The following is a 16,766-nucleotide window of genomic DNA, read 5'->3' as shown; positions in this document are numbered from 1 at the left end:
ATTGTTTGATCCTCTTAAGTCCTGCACCCTACCTGGCCTATGATATCTCAGTCAATTCTCCTGTCTCTCTGTCCCATCTGTCAGGAGGAATACTGGCATGATTGTGGTATCACACTTTACATACTTCCTGGAGATCTGAGCTCAATCTACCCAGTAAGAGGTTTTTACCTACTGAGCCATTTTTCCAGTCCTGCAATACTTTTTCTGTTGAGACAGAATGTCTGTGTAGGTATTAAGGTAACTTCATGATTTCCCTTTTATTTATTTATTTATTTATTTATTTATTTATTTATTTATTTATTTTTGGTTTTGGTTTTTCAAGACAGGGTTTTTCTGTGTAGCTTTGGAGCTTATCCTGGCACTCGCTCTGGAGACCAGGCTGGCCTTGACTCACAGAGATCTGCCTGCCTCTGCCTTCCAAGTGCTGGGATTAAAGGCGTGCGCCACCAACGATGCCCGGAAACTTCATGATTTCTTATAACTGGATTTGAACCGTAAAGATAAAATATATAAAACTGTGACTGTAGTCAGAATTACTTGAATTCTGATTATGTTGTGATTTACAAATGTGTTTAGTTTGAACTAACTTTATGGTTCCTGCATGTCAATATCTTAATCTACAAAATGTGTGAAATTTTGGGGGCCTTTTTAGTTTCTTGTTATCTGTTTAGAATAAATCCATTTCCCCTACATATAACAAATGGCCAGTATGTAGGAAAATGTCAGTTCTTTCTTGCCTCTGAAGAAATATTATCATTCTTTGTTTTTCTTTGATTGAATTTAAATTTTACTTTATTAATGCTCAAACTATACACCAAAGACGAAGACAGATTGAGTATACAGTTTAATTCATTTTAGGGAATATAAGGATAATATACATGCTGGTGCAACTTATGCCAGAGTCAAGTTATTGAACATTTCTCCTCCTAAATCTTTGCTTTCCACACATTCCATGTAACTGGAAGTCTTGTTTTTATGCTGAAAACCAGTGATTTCAGTCACTAGAAGAAATTTCTTTCCAGAACTTCACATGAATGAAAGCAAAGTATATACCTCTTTGAAACCAACTGTTTTGCTGAACATAGAATGTTTGCAGTTCACCCATGTTATATGTTTCAATAATTTGTTTCTTTTAGTGACTGCATGGTTTTCCATGGCCTGGATCTCAAGATTCATATGTTTCAATTGTTTGGAATAGTATGAGATTTCTATCCCAGCACTGGAGGAACAGGCAATTTTCAAAGAGACTTATTCTCTATTAACCAAATAAAAAGAACATACTTACCAAGACAGCATGCTTCTTACATGACCCATACCTCTTGTAACAAAATGGTAGAGATCTTAGGTTTCTTTAGTGGTTTGCTATTTTTGTCAATGCTGTGGTTGGTTTGGAGTATTTTTCTTTTAAACATTGTAATAATGACAACTGATTTTTTTGTGAACTGTCAATATTTTAATAGTTTTAAGAATTTTTGTAGGCCAAGGAAGAGTGGATGGGGAAGGGGGTATATGGGAGTCAGAGGAAGGGAATGGGAGGGGAGAAAGGAGGGGGAACTGTGGTCACTATGTAAAATCAATGAAAAACCAATAAATTAAAAAAGAAAAGAAAAAAGATTTTGTATAGGCATCATGGTGAGAATAATAATTTTTGGGTACATGTATTTTTAGGAAGTTCCTAGAATACACAAAGAAACCTACCATGTAATAATTGGGAATAATTCCAAAAGCAATATAAAACATTACTTCCCCCCATGTTTATAAGCTTTGATATAGGAAAGTGTATTAAGTAAATCTTCAGGGACTTAAGTAATATTATGTGTCATATTCTCAATGTTTGAGTTAATATTTACAAATGTTTTAGTGGTAGCCTTTGATTTTCCTTTTGCACATTCTGAAGCATGCTCAACTGTGCATGTGTTTGCCATATTGGAAACCTGCCTCTTGGTTAACAGGGAGGTTTTATTCCTGGGAACCTTCCTCTCACCTCCAGGGAAGGTGATAATCCTCCACTTTAAACTATGGCACTTACAAATCTGCTAACCTCAGGGTTGACAAGACATTTTATTTCTCCTGTACCCACCATACATACTTTATATGCTGGTATTTTAATGAAGTAGCATAGAGGCAATTTTCCTTTTCACTGCATGTTTTTAAAAGATTGATTTAGTTTTAAAATTGACTAATTTTTGGAAAGAAATAATTCAACTTACACAGGATGAGTATTGTTGGAAATTTCAGTAGCAAATGTAGTTTGCTGTTTTTTCTGAAAGGAGGTTTTAGTTAGCTTTTTAGACTAGCTTCTTTGAATAACAATTTTAAATATCAACAAATCCCTCCTTTAAATTAGAGAGATATGAGATATTTTGGAATTAATATGTTTCACAATTTAAAATATTTAAAGTGATACATCCAAGTTAAAATATAATTAGATTTTTCTGTTGTTTAAAATACCAGTGCTTTTTCAAAATACCATCCCTTCAATGGACATTGAGCAATGTCCATAGTAATGTTCTGGTCACAGATTAAAAATTGGGCACCATGTAATGCATATATTTTAGAAATCATCTAATAGAACAAAATTCTATGAAAGTACCTACAGAGCAATGTTCATTGAAATGTTACCTGGAGTATATAAGAAATGGAGTCTCCATTCAAATCCCATGGAGTGCCAGAGAAAATTTTCTGTTTGTTTTCCTGTGTATAGAATGGGGCCTGCCACACAGCAGCTTCTCACTATACATTTAATATGTTAAATATATTCAGTATCCTTCTTTCACATATTTTTATTTTTTTGATAAATTTTATAAAGTTTTTTGACCATATTCACCCATATACTTATTCTTAATGCTACTCTTGTTGGAGTCATTCTCTTGCACATAAATAGAAACACAATAGTTTTATATAATAATTATATTATATAATAATTATACATATGCTTACTTTGGTTCATTTTGTATAGTTCCAATAAAATCTCCATTCCTAATTCCTTTTACTTAGCTCTTTTTTCCCTAAGACACCCACCATATCTTTTTTTTTATTTCATTTTATTAGTTCTAGTTAGGGAACAAGCTTATTTCAAGTCCCTTCTCCCTCTCCCTCCCCTCACCCCCAAACTTCCTCCCCCACCCCCAGCCCACCCCCACCCCATCCACCCACCACTCCCCAGGCAGGGTAGGGCCCTCAACGGGGGCTCTGCAAAGTCCACCAAGTCTTCCTATGCTGATCCTGGGCCCTTCCCCATGTGTCCAGGGCCAGAGTGTAACCCTTCATATAGGATGGGCTCTCAAAGTCCCTTCTTGCACCAGGGAAAAATACTAAACGAGCACCAGAGGCTCCCTGGAGTGCAGAGGCCTCCTTATTGACATCCATGTTCAGGGGTCTGGATCAGTCTTGTACAGGCCTCCTGGACAGCATCTGGGGTCGATGTGCTCTCCCTTGTTCAGGTCACCTGTTCCTGTGGGTTTCTCCATCCTAGTACAGACCCCTTCGTTCTTCATTCCTCCCTCTCTTCAACTAAATTCCCGATTTCGGCTCATTGTATATCTGTGGATGTCTGTCTCTGTTTCCATCAGCCACTGGGTGAGGGCTCTAGGATGGCATAAAGAGAAGTCATCAATCTCATTTTAGGGGGAGGGTTTTTAGGTTATCCTCTCCACCGTTGCCTGGATTGTCAGATCGTGTCATCCTTGTAGGTCTCTGGAGATCTCCCTGGTTCCAGATCCCTTCTCGGGCCTACAGTGGCTCCCTCTGATATCGTATCTCTCATCTTGCTCTCTTTCCTCTATTCTTCCCCCAACTCAATGTTTCTGCCCCTTCGTTTCCTCTCCTCTTCTCCTCTTTTCTTGCTCTTATTGTAGCAGCTCCTTTCCCCCCCACCCTCATGCCCCCAATTAGTTCAGGAGTTCATGCCACTTCCATTCCTGGGGACCATTTATCCCTTAGAGTCCTTCATGTTTCCTAGTTTCTTTGGTGAAGAGCATTATATACTGGTAATCTTTTGCTCTATGTCTAAAATTCATATATCAGTGAGTACATACCTTGTTTGTCTTTTTGTGACTGGGTTACCTCACTCAGGATGGTTTCCTCTAGTTCCATCCATTTGCCTGCGAATTTCAAGATTCCGTTGCTTTTTTCTGCTGAGTAGTACTCCATTGTATAGATGTGCCACATTTTCTCAATCCATTCTTCAGTAGAGGGGCATCTACCATATCTTTTTAAATTATACATATTTTTGAAAAACTATTGACTGAAGTTTAGCCATTTATAAAAATAGAAATACCGAGAAACATATTTATCAACAGGTTTAAATGAATCTCTTTGGGTATATCTGAGTTCATGTGCATTTAATCACAGAAGAGTTATTTGCATATGTGTTTTGCCATCTTATGGTGTGAAGAAAATAGTTTTAAACTTTTAATTTAATGGCTGTCTGACATTCCATATATTACCATTTATTTTGTTATTACTCATCATTAAATTGTTTATAACACATAGCTATTATAAAGCGGATTAGGACAACTGTTCTAACTTTGAGATAACCGTATGTGGTATCCCTTCAGAAGATAATTTTCAGAAATGTTTTTTTCTGTGAAAGATGCTCATACACAATAGGACTGTAAGGCTGGGAGTGTAGCCAGTTATAGTGTATGCTTAACACAGGAATCCTTACATTTAGTAACACATAACCTGGGATGCTATAGAATGTTTACAAAGAATTTAGTTTCCATCAATACTACGTGAAAATTCCAATTTCTGTATACAACACTTAATAGTATTATTTTTCAGATCTTAAAGTTTTTCAAAAATGTTTTAATCATTCATAATGTCTCTTCAATTATTGAAGACGCACACACAATTTTTCTTTTCTCAAACTAAAAAAGAAAAGACCAGAAAAGTAATGGTAATATATTATCTTTAAACAAGCTGCAGAAATAGGAATTTTAAGCAGTATTAATGATTATTTTCTCACTTCAACTTCTAATGAGGAAATACTTTTAACACCAAGTCACAGCTTACATGCATTTTTTTAAAGTATACTAATCAACAGAGGACCAATTACTCTCTGGTAAAAAAAAATAACTAGGTATTGTAGATAATTCAAGTATTTTTCTTGGGGGTTAAAGTCTACTCACTGGAGAGCTTTTCTCCCAAATGAAGAAAGTTTGTTGTTATCTATTTTAGCTTTATTTACTGTGTTTTTCATCTGAAAGTTTTTCTGGTATGTCTCCCTGGGGAGTCCTTACAGATACTGGAGCCAGGATGGTCCTAAGGACCCAGGTAAGACACTGCCTACAGCCTTCTGACACTCCTTAAAACACACCTAACCACCCCAGGCTATACCCCTTTCTCCAGTCTCTATTTTCTGGCTTACAACTTTGGTAGAAGACTTTGGCTTTATCTGAGGTCCAGCCAGATCTAGGGTCCCAAGGCACCAAAAACCCCAACAGAGATACCCTAGTGGACCTGAAGAGTCTATAGTCATCAAAATCCTTGACCACTTAGGTGAGAAGACCAGAGAAGAAACAGAAACCAAAGAACAAAACAGCCATCCAACAAAGACACACATCAATATCAAAGATAGACACTACCTCAAAGTATAGGGTTGGATAAAGTTTTTCCAGCAAAATAGATCTTAAAATCAAGCTGGTATAGCTATATTAATATCTAACAAAATAGGCTTCAAACCAAAGTTAATCAACAAAGATGGAGAAAGATATAATTATATTTCATACCCATCAAAGGAAAGGAAAAGTCCAGCAAGATGACTTGTCTCAGTTCTGAACACATATGGCCTAAATGCAAGGGCAGCCATATTTGTAAATGAAAGATTACTAAAGCTTTAATCATACAGGGAACCCCACACATTAGTAGTAAGAGACTTCAGCATTTGTATGACCAATAGACAGGTCATCCAGATAGAAACTAAACAGAGAAATAACTGGAATAGCACACATCATGACTGTAATGGTCCTAACATATCTACAGAACATTTCACACAAACACAAAGGAATATACCTTCTTTTAAGCACCACAAAGACCCCTCTCCAAAACTGACAATATACTGAATCACAAAGCAAGTTTCAACAGATAAAAGAACATTGAAATAAGCCCCTGTATCTTTTTTTGGGGGGGGGAATTTTTTCCATTCTCTCTTTTAAAATCTGTTATTTTTATTGAAATTAAAAACAATCTTATTTTACATACCAATCCCAGTTCCTACTCTCTCCAGTTCTTCCATGCCCCCACAAACCAACGCCCTATCCTACCAGCTTCCATTTCCCAGGGAGGGTGAGGTCTCCATGGAAGATCATCAAAATCCATCACATCATTTGGGCAGGGTCTAGGCCCTCCCTCATGTATCTATGCTGAGAGAGTATCCCTCCCTAGGGAATGGGCTCCCAAAGTCTGTGCACTAGGGGTAAATACTGGTTCCACTGCCAGAGGTCCCAGAGACTGCTCTGCTCTCCCAACTGACACCCACATTCAGGGGCCTGGTTCGGTCCTATGTTGGTTCCTCAGCTGTCAGACTGGGATCCATGCACTCCCACTTACTCAGTTTAGCTGTTTATGTGAGTTCCCCAGTATGGTCTTGACCCCTTTGCTCATCAATCCCCCCTCTCTACAACTGGATTCCAGAAGTTTGGTGCAGTGTTTAGCTGTAAATCTCTGCTTCTGCTTCCTTCAGCTACTAAAGCCCTTGTATCTTATCAGACCACCATGGATTAAATCTGGATTGTAACAACAGAAACAACAGAAAGCCTACTAATTTGTAAAAACTGAAAACAATCTTTTGAACTACAACTGGGTCAAGGAAAAAAGAAAGAAATCAAAGACTTCCTAGAATTCAATGAAAATGCATACATAACACACCCCAAACTTATAAGACACAATCAAAGAAGTACTACAAGGAAAGTTCACGGCACAAAATGCCCAAAGAAACAAATTAGAGAGATCTAATACCAGCAACCTAACATCACACTGAATACTCTAGAACAATAAGAATCAAGCATACCCTAGAGTAGAGGGCAGTAAATAATCAAATTCAGGGCTGAAATCAATAAAACAGAAAGAGAGAAATAAAAAGAAACAATGAAACAAAGAGTTGGTTCTTTGACAAAATCAGCAACATAAACAAATGCTTATCTAAACTAACAGAAGCAGAGAGAGAATATCCAAATTAATAAAAACAGAAATAAAAAGGGAAACATAACAATAGAAATCCAAACAATCATTAGGTCAAAACTCAAAAAGCTGTACTTCACAAACCTCAAAATACTAAAAAATGGGCAATTTTCCCAATAGATATGATTTCCAAACTTAAATCAGTATCAGAAAAAGTATTTATTTAGATCTATAACCCTCAGGGAAATGAAAGGCTCCTGATAAAAAAAAAAAAAAAGGAAAAAAACTCTCAGGGCCAATGGTTTTATTGAGGAATTCTACCAGACTTTCAAAGAAGAGCTAATAACAATACTCTTCAAATTATTCCACAAAATAGAAGCAGAAGGAACATTGCCAAATTCATTTTATGAGGCCACAATTATCCTAATACACAAAACACCGAAAGACTCAACAAAGACAGAAAATTACAGACCCATTTTCCTTATGAGCACTGACACAAAAATACTCAGTAAAATATTTGCAAACCACATTCAAGAACACATAAAAAAGATCAGCATCTACCCTGATCAAGTGGACTTCATCCCAGAGATGCAGGGATGGTTTAACACATGAAAACCTGTCAATTTAATACACCACATAAACCAAATGTAATAAAAAATCCACATGATCATCTCATTAGATGCTGAAAAAGCCTGTGTTAAAATGCAACACCCCGTTATATAGATGCTTGGGAGCCGGGTAGACCTAGGTTTGAACTTTGAATTCAATCTCTTGTAAGTGATTGAGTAATTTACCAAAGTTCTTTACACATATTAACTAATAACAGATCCTGAAACCTCATCTACAGAGAAGTTGTATAAACTAGAGAGCAGTGTCCTAGTAACTGTACAACAAATTGCAGTTGTCATACTAGTAAATTTTTAATTAGCATGGAGAGATAAATAATGAAACTTTATGAATTCAGGTAAATATCAGCCTGGTTAATTTCTTCAAATTATCCTTTCCCTTATATATCTCTAAATATCAGACATTATAAAGTATATTTGCATCTGGTAAATGAAAATGAAATTAAAAATAGCTTTTGCTGTAGCAATAAATTTAACTTAGCAATTATTATGCAAAACTTTGAGCAATGATTTGATTAATGATAACTTGCAGCTATATATAACCACTTCCTAATAAAGTCCCCTAAAGTAAATAAAATTAACATGCAAGATTAACCCGGGCAATATAGCAAGATACTGTCTCAAGAAAATAAATGAGCAAAATAAGCAAACTGGGGAAGTGTGTTTGTACGCACTTGAGGACAATAACACATTCCCTGCATCTGAACTGAACCAAAGGTAGCAAAATCAGCAAGAAGGTACAGTTTCTGCCTAGGGTAAAGATTTCAAGCTGTTGAAATATATAACTTTTTGAAAATAATGAATCTCAGATTTTTTATAGTTGTTAAATGAGCACAATGTAAATTAGACACGATAGTAATTTTCCAAAAAATCTATTTTTTCTCAAAATCATTTACTATGTGTATATATATATTTACTACACACACACACACACACACACACACACACACACACATATATATATATATATATATATTGCTTCAGGTAAATTTACTTGAGGTATTTACTGGTTTCATTAATCACTAATTTATTGCATTTGAATGGCTATTCAATTAATAGCATGTTTACATTTCAGTGAGAAATGACTCAATTTCTGTCTTTCTTTCTATGAAAGCATTTCAAAGATGTTTATCTTTTGGTTTCAAAACAGTCGAAAGAAGTGATGGTCTGAACTCACTCTATTAAACATATAAATATTTATGAAATCTTAATTTTTTTCTGAGGTGTAATACTGATTTAGCCAGAATAGTAACTCTGAAAGCCTGTGTCTTTTGACTGATGCTATATTGTAATTACTGTCTTCTGATAAAGACACGTCTATCATTGCACCTTCACTGAACCCATTTTCCAAGTCTTATTAAGATTAAAAAAAGTCAATAAATCTAGTATGAGGTAAATATGAGTGTCGTCATCCAGCCTGCAGCCTCCCACCATTCTTCTTGTTGTTCGTTTCCCTGTAAGGTTTTGCACCAGGTGCTTCTCTTTCCATTTTATGTGTGAATGCTGAATATATTTTATACCATTTCACATTTTGACAGTGCTTCTCATTACAATTTTTCTTTTCTTATTATGCAGTTGATAGGAAGTCAATTTTTCTGTATATGATAGATTCCATCATTTGCTCAGTAATGTATCTCTTGGCAGTGAATATATTACAACAGCACATCCCAGTGGTTTTAACAGAAAGAACTAAAGTTCTAATCTAGACCCAGGTCCTGTGTGCATCTATTTCTCAAAGAGACATTTTACTCATGAAATATTCCCAAATGGTTATATTTCATCTCTCCACCTTGAAAAGAAAGGGAAAAAAGGACTATCATTCTCTTTCTCAGCTCTGGGCCTCTTGACTTCACAGTGTTGCTGAAGTGTCACTTTCTAACAGGTGACTGTAGACCAACTGCAAGTGAAGAGGAAGCAGGTCATGATGAGGGTAGACTTCAGTGTTTCTTGAAGAATAACCAGAAAACAAATAACCAAAGGATCAAGGCTGTTGTCTCAAGCATTAAATTCTGCTTGGACAAGGGAGGCAAGCTTGCTGTCCTTATGAGCCACCTGGGCAGGCATGATGCTATTCCTGTGCCTAAAAAGCACACCTGAGAGCCAGTTGCTGAGGAACTCAAATCACTGGTTGGCAAGGATATTCTGTTCTTGAAGGATTGTATGGACCCAGAGGCAGAGAATGCCTGTGCTGACTCAGCATCTGGGTCTGTCATCCTGCTGGAAAATATCTGCTTTAATGTGGAAGAAGAAGGGAAGGAAAATGATTCTTCTGAGAACAAGGTTAAAGTCCAGTCAGCAAAAATTGATGCTTTCTGATCTGCATTGCCCAAACTGGGGATTGTCTGTGTCAATGGTGCTTTGGGGGCAGCACCCGGAGCCCACAGCTGTATAGTTGGTGTGAATCTGCCACAGAAGGCGGATGGATTTTGATGAAGGAGTTGAACTACTTTACCAAGGCTTTGGAAAGTTGAGAGCATCCTTCTTAGCCATCTTGGGAGGAGCTAAAGTTGCAGACCAGATCCAGCTGATCAATAACCTCCTGAACAAAGTTAATTTGATGATCATTGGTGTTGGATTTTTTTCACTCTCTTTTTGGAGCTCAATAACATGGAGATTGGCACTTCTCTGCATGATGAAAAGGGGGCCTCGATGGTCAAAGATCTCATGTCGAAACGTGGGAAAAATGGTGTGTAGATGACCTTGCCTGTTGACTCTGTCACTTTTTAAAACTTGATGGGAATGCCCAAACCTGCCAATTTAGTGTGGCCTCTGGCATACCTGCTGGTTTGAATGTGCTGGAACTGTGGTACTGAGAGCAGCAAGAAATATGCTGAGGCTGTGGCTTAAGTTAAGCAGATTGTTTGGAATGGACCTGTTGAAGTATTGGAATGGTAAGCTTTTGAGTCTCCCATGGATGCAGTGGTAAATGCCACTTCCAGGGGTTGCATCACTGTCAGTGATGGATACACTCACTTGCTGTGCCAAATCAAACACAGAAGATAAAATCAGCTGTGTGAACACAGTGGGTGATGCCAGACTAAAGCTCCAGGAGGGTAAAGTCCTTCCCAGAGGATGCTTTCAGTAGTGTTTAGTGTTTTCTGACTTTCTGCTTCCAGCACACAGCTCCTAAGTCAATCAGGTGGTTTTTTTATTCATCTCCATTTGTTGTTAACACAAGATTCATCTAGTGGTTGAGAGGCAGCATCAAGAACCCTTAAACTGTTGCATAGCATCTCAGCTTGTCTTACTGCACCAGGATTTGTCTACATTTTTCAGGATCCCATTTGAAATCTTCAGTGACTAAAACCATTGTGCATTTTAGCGGGCATCTATTTATAGTTAGTCTATAAAAATGATATGTGAAAGCTAACTCTATTTGATGTAGCCTCTGGTTAGTTATCTTTGTCACTGCTCATGACTTGACATGGAAATAAGATGAAATTCCAGTTGCATGTTAGGAGAAGTTGATGATCTGTTAAACAGTAAAGGTGTCAGTCCACTGGTGTGTGTGTGTGTGTGTGTGAGAGAGAGAGAGAGAGAGAGAGAGAGAGAGAGAGAGAGAGAGAGAGAGAGAGAGAGAGAGAGAGAGGAGAGCTTTCTTCTAAAAATTCAAAGATTGATGGATTCTTTTTGAGATTTATTTACCTATATATTTATTAATTTAAGTGTGTGTGTGCACATGCATTTGTGCATGTTCGTGTGTGCAACATTTGATTTTGCCAGACAGGTGCAAGTATTTGAAGTGCGTCAAATAAATTCTGATGTTCATTGACCTGCATGGCTTGTTTCTTGACATCTAACTAGTAAAAGCTAGGAAAGGAACAGACACAGAAAATCTGGGGTTGGGTGAGATGTGCATGCTTTGATGGAGTTACAGCAAATACACAACAACCAGAAACCTCAGAGCACATACTATCTATAGCAAGGTGGAGGAGAGTTGGCTACTCTTTGTAGGAGGTCTCTGTCGGTGCACCGTCTCAGGTCTAAACCTCAAGGAGGAAGCTAAGGTTCCTAAATTTCACACACACTGCCAACATTCTCACATGGAAAAGTGGAAGGCTTTGCAATCTCTCTGAACTTTGCCATTCTTATGTTTCTGAGCCATTTGATCCTTTACTTGCCCATGCAAATGTCAACAATGTACATCCCCTCAGGACTTTATCAGTTCTTTACACAGACGGGCATTCCAGCTAAAGAAATGAATTCCTCATATCTGCACTTCTGTCTTTTCTCAGCAGCTTTTTAACGAAGTAAGGGATGCCTCTCTCTTACCTTCTTGTTGGGTCACAGCAAGCAGTACTACTATGCTTGATGATGATTTTGATCTTCTCTGTTATAGGCTCTCCAATAAATGCTTCCATTACTAAAACTGTAAATGAACACTCAAAATGCAAGTAACACGATGTTATTGAACAACGCTCCAATATCAAATGTTATTCTAGTATGCTTTACTGTTTTATGTGCTGGTTCATTTTAGTTTGGTTAGTTTAAATATTCTAGAACATAGCAGTGACTCTCACTTCCAATTTTTATATGTCTCTGCATTAGAGAAATTTATGAGGACTATCAATTGCCTTCTGTTTAATAAACCATTATAACAGATTATTTAAATTCTTGGTATATGTTGTCATCACACCTTAAAATATTGTTTCTAAATCCTTATTCTTTCAGATGAGTCATCAGACATTCTGAGTCTCTATTTCTTTCACACTACAAATGTCCTCTATGACCATCTCTTTCTTTGTTATTATTTGGAGGCTATTTTCATTACCAACTAACTTCCGAAGAATGGTGCTTTTGATAAAAGCTCAACTCCGAAGAGGACCCATGTGTTTGGTGTCCGAGTTTTTATGCCCACTTGGCAGAATAATTTTCTAGTTTTGGATTTTTGGGAAAATCCTTAGCCTTTTTTATTCTAAACCTCAATATACTGAAACTGTTGATTAACTTCTTCTTTAACACTATTAGGTAATTATTTTTCATCTTTGAATAGAAATTCTTTCAGTTTTCCACTATGTTTTCTTTCATTTGTCCCTCCTAATTGAACATATCTATTTTAAAATTGAGAATAGATTTTTTCATACAATAAATTCTGATTACAATTTCCCCTCCACCAATGCCTTACAGATCCTTGCCACTTACATACCCACTCAAATCATACTCTTTCATTCTCTCTTTCATTAGAATACAAACAGGCATCTAAAATAGTCATTAAATAAGACACTATTAAAAACAATATCTTGAAAGGAGTTCTGTGCTATTTTTCATTCTTTCTACATCTCTAATGAAATATAGACATTCAGCCTTCAATATAGTTCAGTTATTTTTATATAATTAGGCTATTGACAGAAGTATGAGCATCACTAATAATTCCTTTGTGAATATCCACTCCTCCTTGAAAGAAGCATAATTTCTATTAGAAATACTACCAGCATATTCTTCTCTGCAAAGTCTCTGGGAATCCACCAGCAAAGTTCTGCTTCTGTTGGTTAGACAACACCTATCAACACATACAAACATGGTCATTCTTAAATAGTATATTTCATTTAGAATATGCTTTCAAAGTTCATGCACATGTAGCATGCAACAGTACATTATACTGCAAAGTAATATTCTTCGTATAAGTATACTTTATTTTATCTGTTCATCAGCAATTGAACATTTCTACATATTGTCTATTATCAACACTATTCTGAACATTTACCTGCACATTTTTACAAAGTATGTTTTTAGTTTATAAACTAAATCTATGTGGATAGGCTATGAATTATGCTAAAATTGTTTATTTTTATAATGAATAATTTTTAAATGTTTATTTAAATATGGTGTTTGTACTGATTATAGACACATATTGTCTAAGTTGATAACCTCTAAGGATCAGAATCGAGATGCATTGTAATGCATATTAAAGCAAGCACTTAAAAGATTCTGAACATTTTCCGTTCAAGAGAAACCCTGGTTCTTTGTGGTTATGATAGCTTATAATTATGGAGAATGATTTTCTACAATTTTTTAGGTAAAATGATCATGGCCAAGGTGAACACTCCATAAAAGATCGTGTATGAACATACTTATGACTTTGAATCTACTGTGGGGATTTCTTCTAGAGTACTGTTGCTATCTTTAACAACACAGAATTGATTTTCTAAATGAAATGCATCACAGAAAAAGTGACTAGTGAATACTTTTAATAACACTTATGAAACTGTCTTGGGATCAGCCATCCTCCAACACTTATTTGCCCTTGAGATTTGGAAGAAATCATATCTCTAGTGCTGATAATTAGGCGCTAATTTAACTTGAGTTCAAGTTAGCTGTGAACAAATGGATTAACAAGCACCTTATTAAAATTTTAATTTACATTTCACTTATCACATTTAATAGAATCAACTTTGTTTTTTTCAGGGTGAGAAAAGTCACCAATTTCCTAGAATAACTTTAGATACTATTAATTTCAAATATTTTTGTTGTTGGTTTTCATATTTAGCACAATTTAGTAAGCTATGTAACACAAAAATTTAAGATTCATAACAAAATTTTACTACTAAAGATCACTTATTAACAAATTTAAAATATTTATGCTGTAAGGATTATATGTTTTGATAACACAGGGATAATGCTTACCGAAGATAATTTTAGGTTATTGGCTCTTTTAGACTATTACTTGATAGCTAGCCTTTTCATGTTGGGGGAAATAGTCTATATCTCAGCTCATAATATTTTGAAATTTTATTATTCATGCTGCTTTATGTCCTTGTATCATAAACATCCTCATTATTTGCATATAACTATGTCCTGGTCGCAATTTTGTTTATTTGGATGCATGCTTTGATGCAGGGTATTATGGAGCCAGTTTTGGCCTTGAAATCACTATATTAGAAAAGGCTGACCTTGACCTGATACTCCTGCATTCAACTTTCATTTGCTGGTATGATGGGTGTGTGCTCCCTCAACCCAAAATTCTAACAACACTTTTTACACATGCTTGACACATACTGATACCCAAAAAATACAATGCCATAAAAATATTTTCTATATTACAGATGGATCATAATTACTGCAAATAAGTTATAGAGGAAGAAAATATTGCAGACACATATGTAAGAAAGATAATAACAGACATATATAAAACTTATTCTGTATGTTAATACCCTTTACCCAAAGTCAGGCCCCTAAAGTAAGTTATTTGATTACTTGAATATGATTAAAAGTATCATCCACTTTTTTGATTTGTTCTTTAAAGTGATTGAAGATATAATACTGGAATTCTGGTGAGTTTTATGAAGTAGTTGATGACCCATTTTCATTATGCCACTCTAAGTCCTTAATGACAGAACTTTAATCACCTTATAGTTTTTTGTACAGGGCAAAAATATGTATGTATTTAAAGGTCTATATTCCATTATCAGAATTAGTATCCTGTCAAGATATTTTTCAGATTATATCATTAAAATAGTAAAAAGTAGCATTTTCTTAAGATGAGACAAGTGATCTAATTTTAATGACAGCTACTGTTAATGTCAGGAACCCAGATATAGTTTATAATGCTTAGTAATTACAGCAATCTTTCCCCTCTTTTACTAATTATTTCAAGAGAAAGAGGTAAAAGCTTTAAGAATGGGTATAAAAGGCAGCTATATTGAATCTTTTTTTCTTTTTGCAAAGCAAATAGCTTTCAAATCATTCCATTAGCTGTCATCAGAGTACAAAAAGAATTAATCAAAAATGACATCAATTTCTAGGGCCTGCCAAAACCTCGTGTGAAAAACAATCCCATCATAAAAAGAAAGAAATTAAAGGTACTGTCCTTCATTCCATAAAGGGATTTGACTCTTTCCCCCTGTGTATCCATGTTTGTGTCATAGAGTAATACATGTGATATATACTTTGCATTCTGGTACATTGGTACTCATATGTCTAATATTCTAGTTGATTAATATCTCATGCCAATTTTACATTTATCTGAACTCATCTTTTTTCTTTTCAACTAGCACTTTAATTTGGTTATTTTTTGATTTAGATTATTATTCACTGTCATATTTGAAATTATTAGAATATTGTATTTAAATTGCACAGATTCACACCAGATAAGCAAAGCTTGTGCTACCTGAAAACAAAAGGAAAGTTGAATATTATAAATTACAAAACTATATTATTTTTTATTAGACTAAATGAAATATTTGAGTTCTGATTTAATATCATTTATTACGTGGTTGTCTTTGACTTTTTACTAAGTAATGGCTATTTTGACGAAGAGGTGTAAATGATGCACATGCTTCTTGAGACACAGGAAGGACTGGGCACAAGCATGAGTGTGTCTCATTCAGTCCTTCAATCAAAGGCAGCTTAACACAATGATTTTTCTTAAATGCTTTTGAGAGAATGAATTTGACTTCATATACATAGACTCTCTGTAAAGAACACCCGTCTCTTGTCTAAGTGATCTCTAGACAGCATAACTGACTCTAAAAAACTATTTCATTTAGTCTAATAAAAATAATATAGTTTTGTAATTTAAAATATTCAACTTTCCTTTTGTTTTCTGGTCTGGTCTGATCCATTTGGTGTCTATAAGCTTCTCATACCTTTATAGGCATGTCCTTTTTTAGGTTAGGGCAGTTTTCTCCTGTGATTTTTGTTAAATGAATTTTCTTGTTTTTTGAGCTGGGATTTTATCTTTCTTCTTTTCCTTTTATTCTTAGGTTTAGTCTTTTCATGGTGTCCCAGATTTCCTGTATGTTTTGTGTTAGGATTTTTTTTTTAGACCTAACATTTTCTTTTCCCAGTGGATCTATTTCTTCTATCATACTTCAATGCCTGAAAGCCTCTCTTCCACCTCTTGTGTTCTGTTGGTGATGCTTGTGTCTATAGTTCGTGTTTACTTACCCAGGTTTTCCATTTTCTGAATTCTTTAAGTTTGTGTTTTATTGCTTTCCCCCCTGCATTTTTCATGTCTTGAATAGTTTAATAGTTTCCTTCATCTGTTTGTTTTTTCTTGGCATTCTTTATGGGATTTTT

General features: G+C 35.5%; 1 pseudogene; it reads left to right on the top strand.

Annotated features, from left to right (window-relative positions):
• LOC113833770 overlaps nt 1-10,833 on the top strand; it is a 48,913-nt pseudogene extending 38,080 nt beyond the window's left edge.
• The last annotated feature ends 5,933 nt before the right edge of the window (nt 10,834-16,766 follow it).

This window comes from Cricetulus griseus, chromosome 2 (genome assembly GCF_003668045.3).
Source record: "Cricetulus griseus strain 17A/GY chromosome 2, alternate assembly CriGri-PICRH-1.0, whole genome shotgun sequence".
NCBI lineage: Eukaryota > Metazoa > Chordata > Mammalia > Rodentia > Cricetidae > Cricetulus > Cricetulus griseus.
The sequence above is the reverse complement of the archived record's forward strand: the minus strand, read 5'-3'. Positions and strand labels throughout refer to the sequence as shown.